The sequence below is a fragment of the Melospiza melodia genome, chromosome 11, assembly GCF_035770615.1.
Source record: "Melospiza melodia melodia isolate bMelMel2 chromosome 11, bMelMel2.pri, whole genome shotgun sequence".
NCBI lineage: Eukaryota > Metazoa > Chordata > Aves > Passeriformes > Passerellidae > Melospiza > Melospiza melodia.
In genome coordinates this window covers 28,321,469-28,335,940 of record NC_086204.1, presented here as the reverse complement: position 1 = coordinate 28,335,940, position 14,472 = coordinate 28,321,469, and the positions used below count along the sequence as shown (strand labels likewise).

General features: G+C 42.8%; 1 long non-coding RNA gene across 1 annotated transcript in view; it reads right to left on the bottom strand.

Annotated features, from left to right (window-relative positions):
* Nucleotides 1-14,472, bottom strand: part of LOC134423303 (uncharacterized) — a 153,292-nt gene that overhangs the window by 2,769 nt on the left and 136,051 nt on the right. Inside the window, exons 8-9 of the long non-coding RNA XR_010029047.1 lie at nucleotides 2,780-2,885; nucleotides 1,730-1,941 (exon numbers count right to left, since the gene is read on the bottom strand). This is a non-coding gene — a long non-coding RNA (uncharacterized LOC134423303). The remainder of the gene's footprint in view (nucleotides 1-1,729; nucleotides 1,942-2,779; nucleotides 2,886-14,472) is intronic.

Sequence of the window (14,472 nt, the reverse complement as noted above, 5' to 3'; positions counted from 1 at the left end):
CTATCTCTAACACTTCTTGAATTTTAAAAACATGACTTTATGATTAACATTTTTATTCAAGTGATTCCTGAGCTCAGTGATGTCAGGGCCAGCTCCAGCTGTGCAGCCTTTCCCTTGTGGAACAGACAGTGCCCAGGGCAGGGCAGGCAGGGGACAGCTCAGCCAGGACTGGACTCTTCACTGCCCAGGAGCAAACACACTGTCCTGGGAGGCAAACTGCCAGAGACACCCCCCCACAGCCCTGTGCCAAAATCCAGATGTGCAAAATCATCAAATCACAATCTGTCAAGCTGGAAATGAATTTCACAAGCCAAGCTGTGAAAATCTCCTCAAATTTCACAATACCTTATATCTCCAGAAAAACTGCGAACAGAGGTTAATTTTTTTTTTTTTCTGCAACATCTTTCCAAGACTTTTTCCATAGGATATGACCAGCTTGCATGAAGTACTTTGTTACAGTTGTGGCAAATCCAGTCAGTGTGGGGAGGATTGAAAAGGCTCAGCCACCCTCCAGGCAGTGTGTCCTGATGCCATTCCTGGCACCTTCTACAAAAGGCAGATTCTATTTTGCCCTTTGAATTCCAAAACTGGTGAACACAGTCATGGGAGGCAATCAGTCAGGATCTGTTAATTTATAAAAAAATATAACTGTCTGTTCTCCAAGGGTAAGATTAACTGGGATCTGTACTTCCCAGATTATAAACAACACACAGCCTTTCTCCTTAACTCATTGCAAAATGTACAAATGTTCCAACGCCAGCTCTGTAATCTTTTAAAATCTTAAACGGAACAGGGGCTCATTCCATTACATAAAAAGAAGTTTGTAGGATCATGTAGCTACCTGCAAATCGCACACAGATAAACCAAGCAGCACAAGAAACAGGGATAAAGTCACCTTTTATGTAGCTGGTTCCTATAGCAGTGAGATTGTCACGCTCTGTATACAACCCAAAACAAATTGTCTGTTTAGAATTAAAATATGATACTATTTCCAAAAGTCTTGCCTCCAGGGAGATCATTTTATACCAGAGGGCAGATTCAGCTCTGGTGTAGGATTTCTGATTTTCATGGAATTGCACCATTAAGGAATTTGGCCCAACATCTTGCCCACACTGATGCAATTCAACTTTTAAGGGACAGCTATGGGGTTTCCTCCTAAGTCAGGCCAAGTTTCTGGAACAAGGGAAGTCTGTAAAAGAAACCGTTGGAGGGATGTTTTAGTCTGGCATTTAGGAACATTCCCATATTAGAAAACGTCACAGGATTTATTTTGTATGTCTTGCATGTTAGAATTTCGTGCTTTTTCTTCTTTCCTTTCAGAGACATTGTCAGTAGGTGGTCACAGTAAAACTGGATAAACCCCAAAGAAATGTAATGAAATTATTATAGACAGAGTGAGTAGAAAGACATTTGTGAATCCAGTTCGCTCTGCCTTATCTTTGTTATATAAACCTATTTTCCATACTTAATGTATTGCCTCAGCTTGCAATATATGATTAACAGAATGTCTGCACCACTCAGAACTCTGGAGAAAAATGTGAGCTGTTAATTCATCAACATTTTAGGCAACTTCAGATATTCTGGGTGTGACTGATCTCGCAGAGTGCTTTGGATTTACGCTTTGCACGACAGATGGAAATCTGAATACACACATTGATGCTCTCACTGATGTTGAAAACTTTTGTGCAGGAACAAAGAGCTGTAACACTTGCCTGCTCCTGCAGCTAACCTGGTATTTCCTAAAATGATGCAGCTCCACAGGTCATGGCCCAGCAAACAGGAGTTTCCCCAGCTCTTCCTGCCAGCACTGCACGTACCGGGCACCGTGACGGGGTGGAAATGTGATGCTGTCAAAGGTCTGGGGGAGATTATTCCCTTCCCTCTGCAGTTCTTTGAGCTGTCCAGACAGCATGAAGCAGGTGCTCAGGTTCTTAAGGCTTCCTGGGAAAAACAACACTGTTTCAAAACCATACCCAAACCAAAACTCTGGAAAGATTAATCGAGTTTGGGTCAAGAGGGAAGAAGGATGCAATAGCTTGTGACAGCAGTGAGCTGGTAAATGATGTGCCCAATGCTGAGCTCTCCTATGAATAAGTCAGAATATTCAGTGCATCACATCAAAAACTCCTTTGGACAATTGACATGATATCTGAAAGAACATGGAAAAATTATAGGACAATCAAAGGTACATTTAAATTTTCTTACTTGCATTCTTACATAAAGAGAATCATAAAGCCTTAGTATAAATCAAATGGAGCAAATGGTCTCAGTAAATTAAAATATAGACAGAAATATGTGTAGAATATGCTTTTATGTGTGTACAAGAGTTACAAAAAACTTTGGCACAGCTGAAGTTCGCACAAGAAGCAGAACCTGCTTCAGGCATTCTTTAAAATCCCATTCTGCTTTGGTAACCTCTGGATTTTGCACCTTGTCTTCCCAAAGCTATGATAAAGCCATCATGGCTTTTTTTAATTTTTTGAGCCATTGGCCAGTCAAAAAAGCTGAAAGTGAAATAAAAAGCAAGACATGACAAGAATCAGAAATACTGGATGTATTTGCCATTTCTGTCAGCCACAGCTACGAATGTTGTGATAAAGTGAGATAAGAAATTGAGGAAGGAAATAAGCGGTAACTGCATTCTTATTTTAGAGTATTTTATATCTGATTGTTCCAAAATGAGGAGGAATATGTGACTGGGAACGTGACTCCACCCTCTCCAAGGCTTGCTGGGATCATTGTTTGTGAGTGTATCCAAACACCAGAACAGTTTCCTTACCTCCAGTCTGCTGCAGTCATGGAAATGCCATGGGATGTTCTGGTGGACGCCTCATCCCCGTGGCCACAGCGTACCCTGGGAAGTCGTCATCTTGGGACATATGGGACTGGAAAACAGAATTGCAGATAATTATCCTGTATTTCCTTCCATGCAATCCTGGCCACTGAGAGTCAGCAGCTAAGAAGCAAATCCATGTGCAGGGCACAACTCTGCCATAGTGGGCACAGGACCTGACATGGTTGCTGAGAGATCAACCTTCCTTTGTGACCACCTCTCACAGTCACCTTGAATGCCAAGTGCCCTGCTTCCAGTTAACTCTGTTTTTTTCCTCCTTACTTTATTGCTCTTAAATGAACTGGCAGCTCAAAGTTTCATCTAAAGCTGTTTCATATGCTTTTCTGCTTTAAAAAAGCCCATCTGAGGATTTTCTACTCACCATGAAGCTTTAAGAAATCACATTGATCTTGAATAAAAAAAAAACCTATCTGTCTGAGTTATTTTGTTTAAATGCTAGCAAAGGAAAGAAATCCCAGACACAGCCATGGATGTGACTGTTTGCCATCCTTTGAGAAAATAAATATTCTAAGTCAGCTCAGTGGTCCTTGTGCAACTGAGTTTCCAAATGTTGAAAATTGACACCAATACCATGACCTGAATAACTTAAAATTTTGAACAAAGAGTAAAGTAATGTCCCCCTGTAAAATAAAGACCCTCCCCAAATTAAAACTCCATTTTGAGCTATAAATCAATTTTCCAAGCTGCTGCCTGTATTGGGCTTCAAACCAAAACTGAGTGAATGCAGAGGAGGAAGTCTGATGTACAGCAATTAAAATATATGAAGGATTTGGGGGGTTTTGGTACATCAAACCCTTCAAAGTACAACATATTTGCAGTTTGGTATTGCAGGCATTTCCCTACCCACTGGAAGGTGAGGAATACATGGAGGAATAGGTTGCTCTCAGATGATATCACAGGCTGGTCATATCCTTGCTACATTAACTTTTTCTGGGGCAGAAGAAACTTAGTGTCACCTCTGGCTGGGGGGTGTCCTGGTTACCTTGTTCTCTTTCATTTCACATACTCCTATTGGAGGGAACCAATTCAGAGGTTGAGAGTGGTATTTTTGGCCTTTTAATCACGGCCTGTTCAAGGTAATCCATATTTTGGCAATGGCCCACAGTGTTATCTTCATCTGTTACCTATTGCCAGATTTATTCCATAGAATTTTGCACAGATCCCAGGACCAGGGAGGCTTCTGGCTGAAATTCCCCCCCAGCCCAGCTCCCAGCAGTCCATCCCAGCCTTCTGCAGTGTGTTTAGCCTACAGAACCCCACACTGGGACTCTGGGTGGAGCAGCAATGTTTGGGACACCCACTCGATGTCCTTAATGTTAGGTGACAGGAAAGCAGAGGAGGGAACAAGCCCCTGCTTTTGGTTTGCAAGGTCCTGAAGCCCAGAGCTGTGGTTCTAGGGGATCTCTGCTCTTTGACAACACTTCCCACCATGTGCTCCAGCCAGGAAGATGGATGTACCTCAGTTAAAGTGAGTCATTCACTGAACCTGGGCCAAACTTTGAAGCAAATCTGGGCCAGTTTACTGCCTCAGGAGGAAACCTGGTTTTTGCATGAATTAGATGTGAAAATAAGCAGAGCCTGACTGACATCTCCTCCAAATTCCAACTGTAAGGGTAAAGCCCAGAGGGTATGAGCCTCAGGCATGACAAAAATGAGGAGGGGAAAATGAGGCTTCCTGTCTCCCCTGCAAGAGCCAGAGAGACACACTTTACTCAGGACTTGGGCTAAATTGTTAATGATTTATACACTAATTAAGTAATGTTTATAGAATGGCTTACATATGTAAATGGCTGTAAAGATGCTTACATTTTTCCTGCACTCTCCAATTAAACCAACTTTCATTACAGAGCAAAACAATTCCATCCCAACTTGTTACACCAGTTCTTTAGCCAGGCAGCTTTGCAGCCACTGCTCCCAGCTCAAACTGGGCTATTGTGTTTCTCTGAGGAAACTTCTGTGCTGGTTTGTAGTTGTTTTAATTCCATCACAGATCACATTCTGTTTAATGATAATTTGATTTTGCATTGCAAGACCCAGATGTACATTAGGAGGTCACAACCTTTCCATTTATCTCGTAAAGTAACTATTTTTTCCCCGAGTTCCATCAGGTTAAAACAGTTAGCAATTTTTCTCCTTGAAGTGTCCCTTCAGCTTGGCCAAGATATATAATAGATCAGTGTAGCTACAAATGCATTACAACATTAGTCATCAATTAGTTTTAAACCATCCCTGTAATATATCATTTATCCAGCTTGCTGTAGCACTATTGTGAACATTTAATTTTTTTAAAGGCATCTTGATTTTTTAACCTGACGGCTGCATCCCCCTTTGGTCTCCTGTATAGACATCTCCTTAAGGAACAATAAAAATTAGATTTGTTTGACCTGCACTCAGGGTTCGTTTAAGCGAGATGGATTTTAATTGCTCTGCCCAGTCTACCAGACAGCTTTTATGTAATATTCCAGACATTTACGCACTGTCTTTCCCCTGCTGTAAGCAGGTGTGTGTGCCCACAAATGCCTGTGAAGCAGCTCTTACAATTCATTTCACATCTCTGACAATCCTCTGGGAAATTGCTTTCTCTGAGATACCGGTTGGCATCAAATTAAGGCCTCCGGTCATTGCCACTTCTTCCCTCCTAACACCATTTCCTTTTGTCTTTAAGATTCACCTTCTTGTGTGGCTAATTCTAAAAGGACCTCGCTGAGGATGGTGTTCCCTGGGCTTGTGTTGTCATTATATGGCACAGGTGACTCACCCCGGCATCTCTCACAGTGAGAGTGGCTACAGGGCCTTACCTGTCTCTCCCCAAATCCATGATGTCCTTGCAAGAAAATCTACAACTGGAAGAGGTTTGGAGTATAAGAGAGCTCAGTCTGGGAGCAGCAGGTCTGTGCCACAGTTGCTTGGTATCTTTTAGGATCTCTAACTTCAATTAGGAAGTCATGTGAGGAAGTTATCACTGACTCAGAGCCCAGAACACCCCGGCTGCTCTGCCAGCTCCGAGTGGAGGCACAATGAGCTCACATTTGCCCACGATGAACCTTATTTGCTCCAGCTGCCCCATCAGGGAGAGAACCTCACGTGGAGAGTTCTCTCCCTGATATCTCTTCCCTTCCATGGGTGATACAATCTGAAGATGAGGTCCTCTGTTTTTCCTCTTCTCCCCATTCCTAAAAAGGAAGATTTGGCTATTCCCTGAGTTACCAAATCAGCACAGAAAAATGGGCCTCCTAAGCAGTTCTTTGTGCCTACAGCTGGTTCTGGTCTCCTCTCTGTTGGACACACACATGCACTTAATTCCCAGTTGTGCTGGATGCCTATTAAAAGAACAAATCTGCAAGTGAGGAGGGTCCCTTCTGCCATGTCAATGGGAGTGAGACACGTAAATCTCCGCGCGCTGAGGCGAGCGAGTGCTCAGAGTGCTCGGGAGAACAGCTGGGAAAGGGAATAAGCAGTTTTTATTCTGCTGCAAAGTGTCACTGATCCAACTCACTAAGCTGATCCTCATGTGGCACATTGTGCCTGCTCCATGATTCTGCCTGCTGCTTCCAGGGGGGTAACCCAGAGTGCTCAGCACTTCAGTCAGCACAGAAAAGGCACAGACCTGCTTCTCCCACAGGGCTGCAGCCAGCATGGTGCAGAGCAGCAAGGCAGCTCTGCAGGGGAAAGGACAACTCCAGAGTGACAGTCAGGGGCCCTGTGAGGGACTGGAGGTGCAGATCATGGTGAGCCACAGAGAAAGCAGTGGAGGAGCTGGGAGATCCACCTGTCTTGCCAGCCTGGGAAGCCAGAAGAGGGTTTGGAATAATCTTCCTCCATGCTGCTGTGTTTCTCTCTTTTTATCTGCCAGTGGTAAATCCCAGTCCCTCAGGAAACATCCTGGAGTGAGACTGGCATTTGATGATGGGGCAATCACAAAACATTTAAAGAAAATTGAGGGTGCTGTAGGAAACTGTGGAAGGAAATAATATTTTCTGTTCTTGAAATTGAGCAGAATTGCGCACTTGACAAAACAACTGCACAACTCAAGGAATTTGCCTTCCACCGGCCCTGCCTGGGCCAGCACTCCAGTGCCACCATAAACACATGGATGGCTTCCCTCTGGATGAGAGAGAGGAGCAGCAGAACGTGGTCAGTGTTAATTGTGGCATCAGTGGAAGAAATTCAGATGAGGCATTCACTGAGAAGAGCCTTAGAAGACACCTACTTGATGGAGAATTTGTCAACACAGCAGTGGCATCAGGAAAAGAGTCCAGCACCCTTACTTTGCATGTGGATACATAATTCTTAATTTCATATTCTGTGTTTTTTTCTCTGGGGCTTTTATATCCATCAGTAAGCCGCACCAATATTTTTTACTTCCCTGACAGAAGCACTGAAAATCAGAATCCATTTATTTAGTACCAAACAAATGCAGAAATAAGATCAGGCTGTAGCACTATAATACACATTTGTAACCCTCTGAGGACCAGATGCAGCAGAGCTGGAACATTCAGCAGCTGTAATGTGCACTGAGAAGTCACATTTGTTCAAGAAAAGCCACATTACTTATATTAATTGGATGTGTCCAGCTCATCCTGAGTCCACTTAAGCCTTGGCAAACCTCTAGCTCTGAGCATAACAAAGGTATTAATACTGATATTCCCTTATATTATCCCATTTACATAACGACTCCCACCTTTGCAGCCTAATACTTATTCTTTGGAACAGAAGAACTATTGAATCATATCTGGACTGGGTTGCCAAAACCTCCTAAATTTAGAGATGTTTGGAACAAGAAAAGGAGTTTGGTTCAGGCCCATCCACAACAGCAAATTAAACACAAGTCATCATCTGTGCGAGCGACATTTTCGGCATGTCCAGAGCCTGGCGGGAGCTGACATTCCTTCTCCCAGACAGATTTACAGAATTTGTGCATTGAAAAGCATTGAGGTAAACCCTGGTCTGAGGGCCAAGTGCATAAATTAGACCTGTCCCCTCCCTCCAGTAAATTACAGACGTACAGGCCGTAGGTTGGCTCGCTGTGCTCTTGGCAACTCCAGCAACTCTGCGAGCGTGTGCTCACAGAAAGGGGGTTTGTGTCGTACTCACACATTTACATTTCATTTTCTGAGATTTTGGTGCAAGGGATATGTTGTACATCATTTCTTCCCTCCATTCACATCAGACACTGGATTAAACTGACTGAGGAAAAAGAGTAATATTAAAATGTTGGCACGCACTGCACTTTCTCAGCAGAAACTGTGTCGCCTGCACATCACTTTGGTTTAAATGATGTAGGTCAATGTTAGGTCAGCAAGAAGTGCTGGATTAGCATCTGCAGAGATTGAGGTCCTCTCCTCATTCACGGAACAAGTCCAGATCAAGAAACTGCACTAAAGCTTCATGCACAAAGCTGCCTTAGAAGACAGGACATTTCCTCAGGCCAACCAAGTGCTCACCTGTTCCTCCAGCCCGTGGTTTATACGGAAACCAAACTGGCCAGTTGGCAGAGTGACAAGGGTCTGACACTACCAAACTGCTTCTTCAAACACTGTCAAGGTTTTTATGAGCTGCATATTTGCAGAAGTCCATGTACCTGTGAAATAACTGAATCACTGTCTTCCATGTGTCAAAATGATGCCATTTCTGAGCTGTTCCATCTTCCTCCCACAGACCTACCACGTTTTGGGTGGAATGCATGGCCTGAAAACCCAAATACGTGTGGCAGCTCAGACTGGCTCTAGAGAAGGGACACAGTGAATGGCACTGGGAACCCCACACAACATCCCAAAGGGATGCAGTTCACTCCAGGCTTTCAGCCTCCCAAACTGGATTATCTGTGTGAAGGTTTTCTCAATGACCTGAAGAACCAGTAGAACCTTTCATTGAAGGCTGGAAGCCTCATGTAATCAGGCAACATAAGAATTCAGGTTTCTAAAAAAAACCCCAGTATTTTGAGCATACTGCAGGAACTGCTGCTTCAAAGTTATGCAAATTCCAGATCTTCTGTTTCTGTAAATAAGAATTTTCCAGGGGAGAACATACAGAGGAGACAGTCACGCTCTAGCCTGAACAGGGATTGGGAAATTCAGGCTCTAGTCCAGCTCCACTCAGACACTTCGGCTCACTGGCTTCCATTTTCCATGGTGAGACCAAAACAATGGTAATAAAAATCACAATGAAAGCAATTGAAAAATATTTGCATAATTATTTAGCGTGTGTTTGCATGCTTTGCATGTTAAACAAGGGATTGTTCCTCATCCCACACTCTCAGGACAGATAGGGAAGTAGAAAGTGTGGAGCTGAGTGGGAACAAAACCTGATGTGTGTAGAAGTAAATTCAGTTCTGTAGGAAAACAAGCTGAAATGTGTATTTAAGAGAGACTAAATATTGAAAGATTCACAGCCTGGTGGAAAAAAACAGTGAGTTCACATAGGGAACAAAGGCTGTGACACAGAGGGAAGGATGCAAATAATTGTGGAAGAAGCTGATGAATGGTGGGGCAGGCTGGAAATACTGGTAGAGCTGAAATTGTGATGGGTGAACAAAGAATGATGATGATGATGATGATGATGATGATGATGATGATGATGATGATGATGATGATGATGATGATGATGATGACGATGATGATGAAGAGTCCCTTTTCAGTTTGCACAGTGATGGAACATGAGTTCTGCTGACTCAGGGTGAAACCCAGACTGGGAGATTCTGCTGCTGCAGGGCAAGGGCCACCTCAGATATCTGGGATCTCAGCCACTTCCAAAGCACTGCTGAAGCCAAGCACCTGCCTGGGGAAGATATTGCTCCACAAGCCTTTGATATGGCACATTTAGCAGCAGGTTCAACCAGTAATTAATTGAACAAAGCATTCAAGGCAATGGGACAAACCCATGTGGGAATAAACCACAATGTTTATTTGAGTCACATCGTGCAGGAGTGGCACCCCTAAGCCAGGCCCATCCCAGAGCTGTTCCCTCTTTATCCATTCAGGCTCTCCACAGATTGAGTTCTCCATCTGAAATATCAAGCTCTCCCTCATCTGGGATAAATTTACCTTGATTTTCAGACACCACTTTATGTGGACAGGTCAGATGAGGTTTTCTGAACAGTCACCCAAGGAGGTGGAAATATCAGCAGGAATTAACAGAGAGATGTCACCTTGGCAGATTCAACTTACTGTGTCCCCTCGGTGCTTTGCCAGCTTTCAGCTGAGGCTGGTTGTATGATTTGGTGAACTAAAGTGGGGAAAGGCTGATTTGAGAACAAAAAATGGAGCTGGGGGTTCCATACTCAACGAAGTAAAATGATAATCCCCTATCAAAAGAGAAATATGTGATACTCTGGCAGTAAAATTCATAAGAGCATCATGAGCTATAAATTAAAAAAAAAAAAAAAAAGACAAAGACACAAAGAAAAACAGAGTAATCCAACCATGGGAGAACAGCAAGAAAAGCAGCTGGTTCAGATATTCATATTGACAAAACTCTGGCTGGATATCAAATATATCCTTTCCCACCCTGAAATCCTGTGAGCTTCAAGGGAGCACAAACATCCTTATCATTCTCCATCATTAATTGCCAGTCCTACTCTGTCCAGCTACCAGAGCATTGACCTCTGGATGCAGATACAAGTGTTCCTTATCACACTTTACCCCACAGGACAGCCCTGTGGGTTCATGTGGGGAAAGCATCAGTTGCCATATGGAACATATCAATCAAAGGAAAGTATTTTTATTTTACATAGAAGGCCATTCACAATCTCCCACTGGTGTTTGCCATAAAACCAAGACAAAGTGAGGTTGTTTCAGCACTGTCTGGTCTCAGGGAACGTGGATGGATGTCCATCCAGTTTTCCTGCAGTCTGGAATAGGATTTCTTCATGCAAGGAGCACATTTAGCTGTCTGCAAATTCCAGAGATGTTTTCAGTAGAAGTGCAAGGTTGTGCTACCAAAGGAGAACATGAGCCAAAGATGTTCTATTATCCATATCCTATTAAAGGTCAGCCAGATCTCTTAGCTCAGTGCTATAATGTGACCAGAAACTTAATTGAAAATATACGAAAAGGTTATTAACGAAGAGATGAAACCATAGTAAATTTAATATAGCCCACAGAAGGACTCTTGCTAGAAAGAGAAGGTTACATAGATAGATAGATAGGCCTTTAATTAAGGTGTATTGCTGGGTTAAGTGTAAATTTTCCAAGCAAAAATGAAGATAGAAAACTGGTAATTGCTTCCAATTTATATTATAAAAATCAGTCATATTCATTTTAGTTCCTATGACAGCCTTACTTAATTCCAAGCTTCATTCACTTAATTGGAAGGGAGAATTCTTTAAGTAAAACATAAGGAATTGAGGAAAGAGACAGGCAGATTGCAAGAACTGAATGAACAGCACTTTAAATGAAATAATTAAAACCCCTCATCCATGATCCCAAGTAGATTCATATTTGCTGTCCTCAAGGGATATTTATTATCAAAGCTGAGTAGGAAAAGATTGGGAATTATATCAGAAAAAAAAACCTCTAATGGTTTCTTGAAAATTGAATCTGAAGAACTCTCACTTTCTATCACTGTCATAATTTTTCCATGTCTCAAAGTTAGTGTAGAGTAGAAACTCAAATATTTCTCTCACTGACACCTCTTGTAACTCTGGTGTCACGTGTAACACAAAGGTTCACAAAGGTGCACAGGAGCTACATTTACCTCAACCAAACTCTCACTTTGTTTACAACAGACCTGCAGGAGGGAGTACATTCAAGGAGGGCTTTGTTGTGAGTGTTCACACAACTCTCCTTGCATAAATCAGTCTCAAGGGGAAAAAAAAGCCTTCCTGAAGCGGGGAGTCTTTGTGGGTTTGGGAGTCAACCGATGGTGATTAGGAAACAATCCGTGGTGGCTGAGGTGGCAGATAAGAGGCAGAGATGTGAAGAGCTGACATTTAAAAGTAATAATCCTGGAGAATGCTGGTGATTCACAAGAGCAGATATCAGAATCTCTTGATGACTACTGTTGAATAATAAGTCTACATCCCTTTACACAAATAAAATAAAATCGTTGCCCTAACGAAGATGGACTTATGAGAGGGGTTTAGTTCTTCAGGGTGAATATTCATAGAGCTTCATGATGTGTAACTGCCCACTCTCCTTCCTCTGACAAAGCCCAACACAGAATGGGATATGGATGTGAATTCTCCACATTCTCTGTTCCTGGACAGGAGATAGAATTCAGTAATTAGAATCAGCCAAGGTACATGGAATTTTAGTCCCTCCATGCATAAATGAAAACCAGTGCATCATGAATGCATTTGTGGTGAGGGCAGTGGGTTCTGCCACAGGCAAATGCATCAGCAGCACCATTCCCAAGTCTTTTTGGGATCCATTTAGGCAACCACTTGAAAAGGATCCATAGCAGAAAGTGGGGAAAGCTGAGGCAAAGGTACTAAATCTCTCCCTGTCAAAGTCAAATGATGTTAGAGAAGTTACTCAATGGATGGTTTGGGTCTACATCTCTGCTTTCTGGAGGGAAGTGACAAGGGACACTGCTCCATCAATTGAAATAAGAGAAGGTTAAAATGTCCAGATACCAATCGTTCAGAAATACAAAATAATCATGCTGCAAAAGTAATTAACACTTTCAGTTTTCAAAGGGCTGAGGAAGCTTTAACTAATTAAACAGTAAGGTTAGTGTAATTGAAACTCAGATGTTAGGTTGCTAAGGGGAACAGAATAATAGACTGAATTAATTATCTTAGAGAATTCAAGAGTAAAACACCAAAACATTCTTCTGTTTACGTGAAAGGAACGAACTCTCAGCATGTCAAGAACATTGAAGGTAGCAACAATAAATTTTTATCTGTCAGTGGGAAGGGAAGATAGAGCTCCAGAACGCCCAGGGAGGATTAGGGAGAACAGTAGACAATTGACAGTGAAACACAGACAAAGCTGGGAACATAACCATAAAGTGCTTGAGGAAATCCCTAAATCCACTGGTATTAAAGCATTTACAGGGACTTTTCAATTTCATGGCAGCCTCACTATCAGAGAGTTCTGTCATTTCTGACAGTGGAAGCAGGCTCAGGTCTTCAAGTTAAAAAAGCTTTAGTGATGTTTGAAGTTATTCCATGAAACAATTTCAGATGATTTCCCAAGATACAGCCAATAGCTACCAGTGAGCCTTAGCTGGGAATACAGAAACAAGTTTAAAAAAGGTAAGGTAGAGAATGAAACTGAAGCTTTTCAGCTGCTGGGTAGGGAGCACACACTCTCAGGGTTCAGTGATACCTTATCACAACAGCAAGGCATTCCCCAACCTTTGCTTAGGCCTCTGAGCTACTTTTGCCAAAATTCATAATTACACCTAGAACTGGATCATTGAAATAAGTAAAAAAAAAAAAAAAAAAAAACCAAAAAAACCCCAGGGGATTGTCTATTTTCCTTCGGCCAGATTATGTCCATGATCTAATTGAAAGCACAGCTCCACACACAGCTGGACTGGCACTAAGAGAAGCCAGGAACCTGCAGCATGAGGGCAGAAATGAACTTCCAAGAGTAGAAGAATTTTGTTATAGTGGTTTCAATGCTTTGCTTTTGTTTCCAGTAGACATAAAATAATCTGCCTTCAGGAAAGGAGAAGTGAGATAACTTCCATTTTCCAAGGGGAAAATGAGCATCCAGGCAGTCATCACAAACTTGCTGAAATGTGGGGAGTTCACAGCCCACCTTCCCCTTCTCACTGAGACACACAGAGCAAGGACATTACTTTGGCACTAAAAATCAGTTCTGATAAACATTTGTTAAGAAACAAGCCCTAAAAAGAACTTTTCTGATAACAGAACAGAGTAAGATGTGAAAACCCAGCAAAAACTGAAGAAATATAATGGAAACTCCCTTTGCTGCCAGTAAGAACAGGGTTTAGATAAGCATAAGAAGAAGGGAAAGAGATTATTTCAGGGAACAAATATCCATGGATCTTACCCAGAGGGGAAGACCCAGTCACTCTTAAGTGGAAGTATCCCCAGTCCTACCCTGTACCAGTTCCTCCAGCAAACTCAGAATTGTTACACCACAGCTCTGTTGTGCAGTGGTTGTGACAGGACACAGCACGTGCAGGGAAATGCAGCTGTTAGGATGAACTCCTCACTGCATTTCCTGCACATGAGACCTCTCTAACTTGATCCTTTTGCCTGTTTGCTCTGACACAACCACAAAGCTCTGGATCCCAAAGCTCAGCGAGGCCCAGGAGTTACTGCTCACCCAGCTGCTCCATTTCTCAGCATCCGTGGCTTGTCCCCTCTCCTGCCACCTCAGCATCTTTGTGCCTTTTCATTTGGACCTTTCTCTTTCATTTTTTAACCTCTACTTCTTCTGAGTCTTTACCAGCACGATGACACCTTCCCTGTCAGTGTTGTAATAGGCTGGAAGGCAGGAGTGATTTACACAATCACCCCTGGGCTAAGAGATAACACCTGCAAGTGGTCTGAGCTCTCATGGACAGTGCACAGAGCAGGAGAGCAGAAACCTGAGTTCATTCTGCCCCTGACACCCAGCTCAGCCTCAGGCCAGTTCCACAGCCTGATCCCAGCCCTGCTGAAGGGCTGCTGGATGTAACAGCACACGATGAGCTCCTGC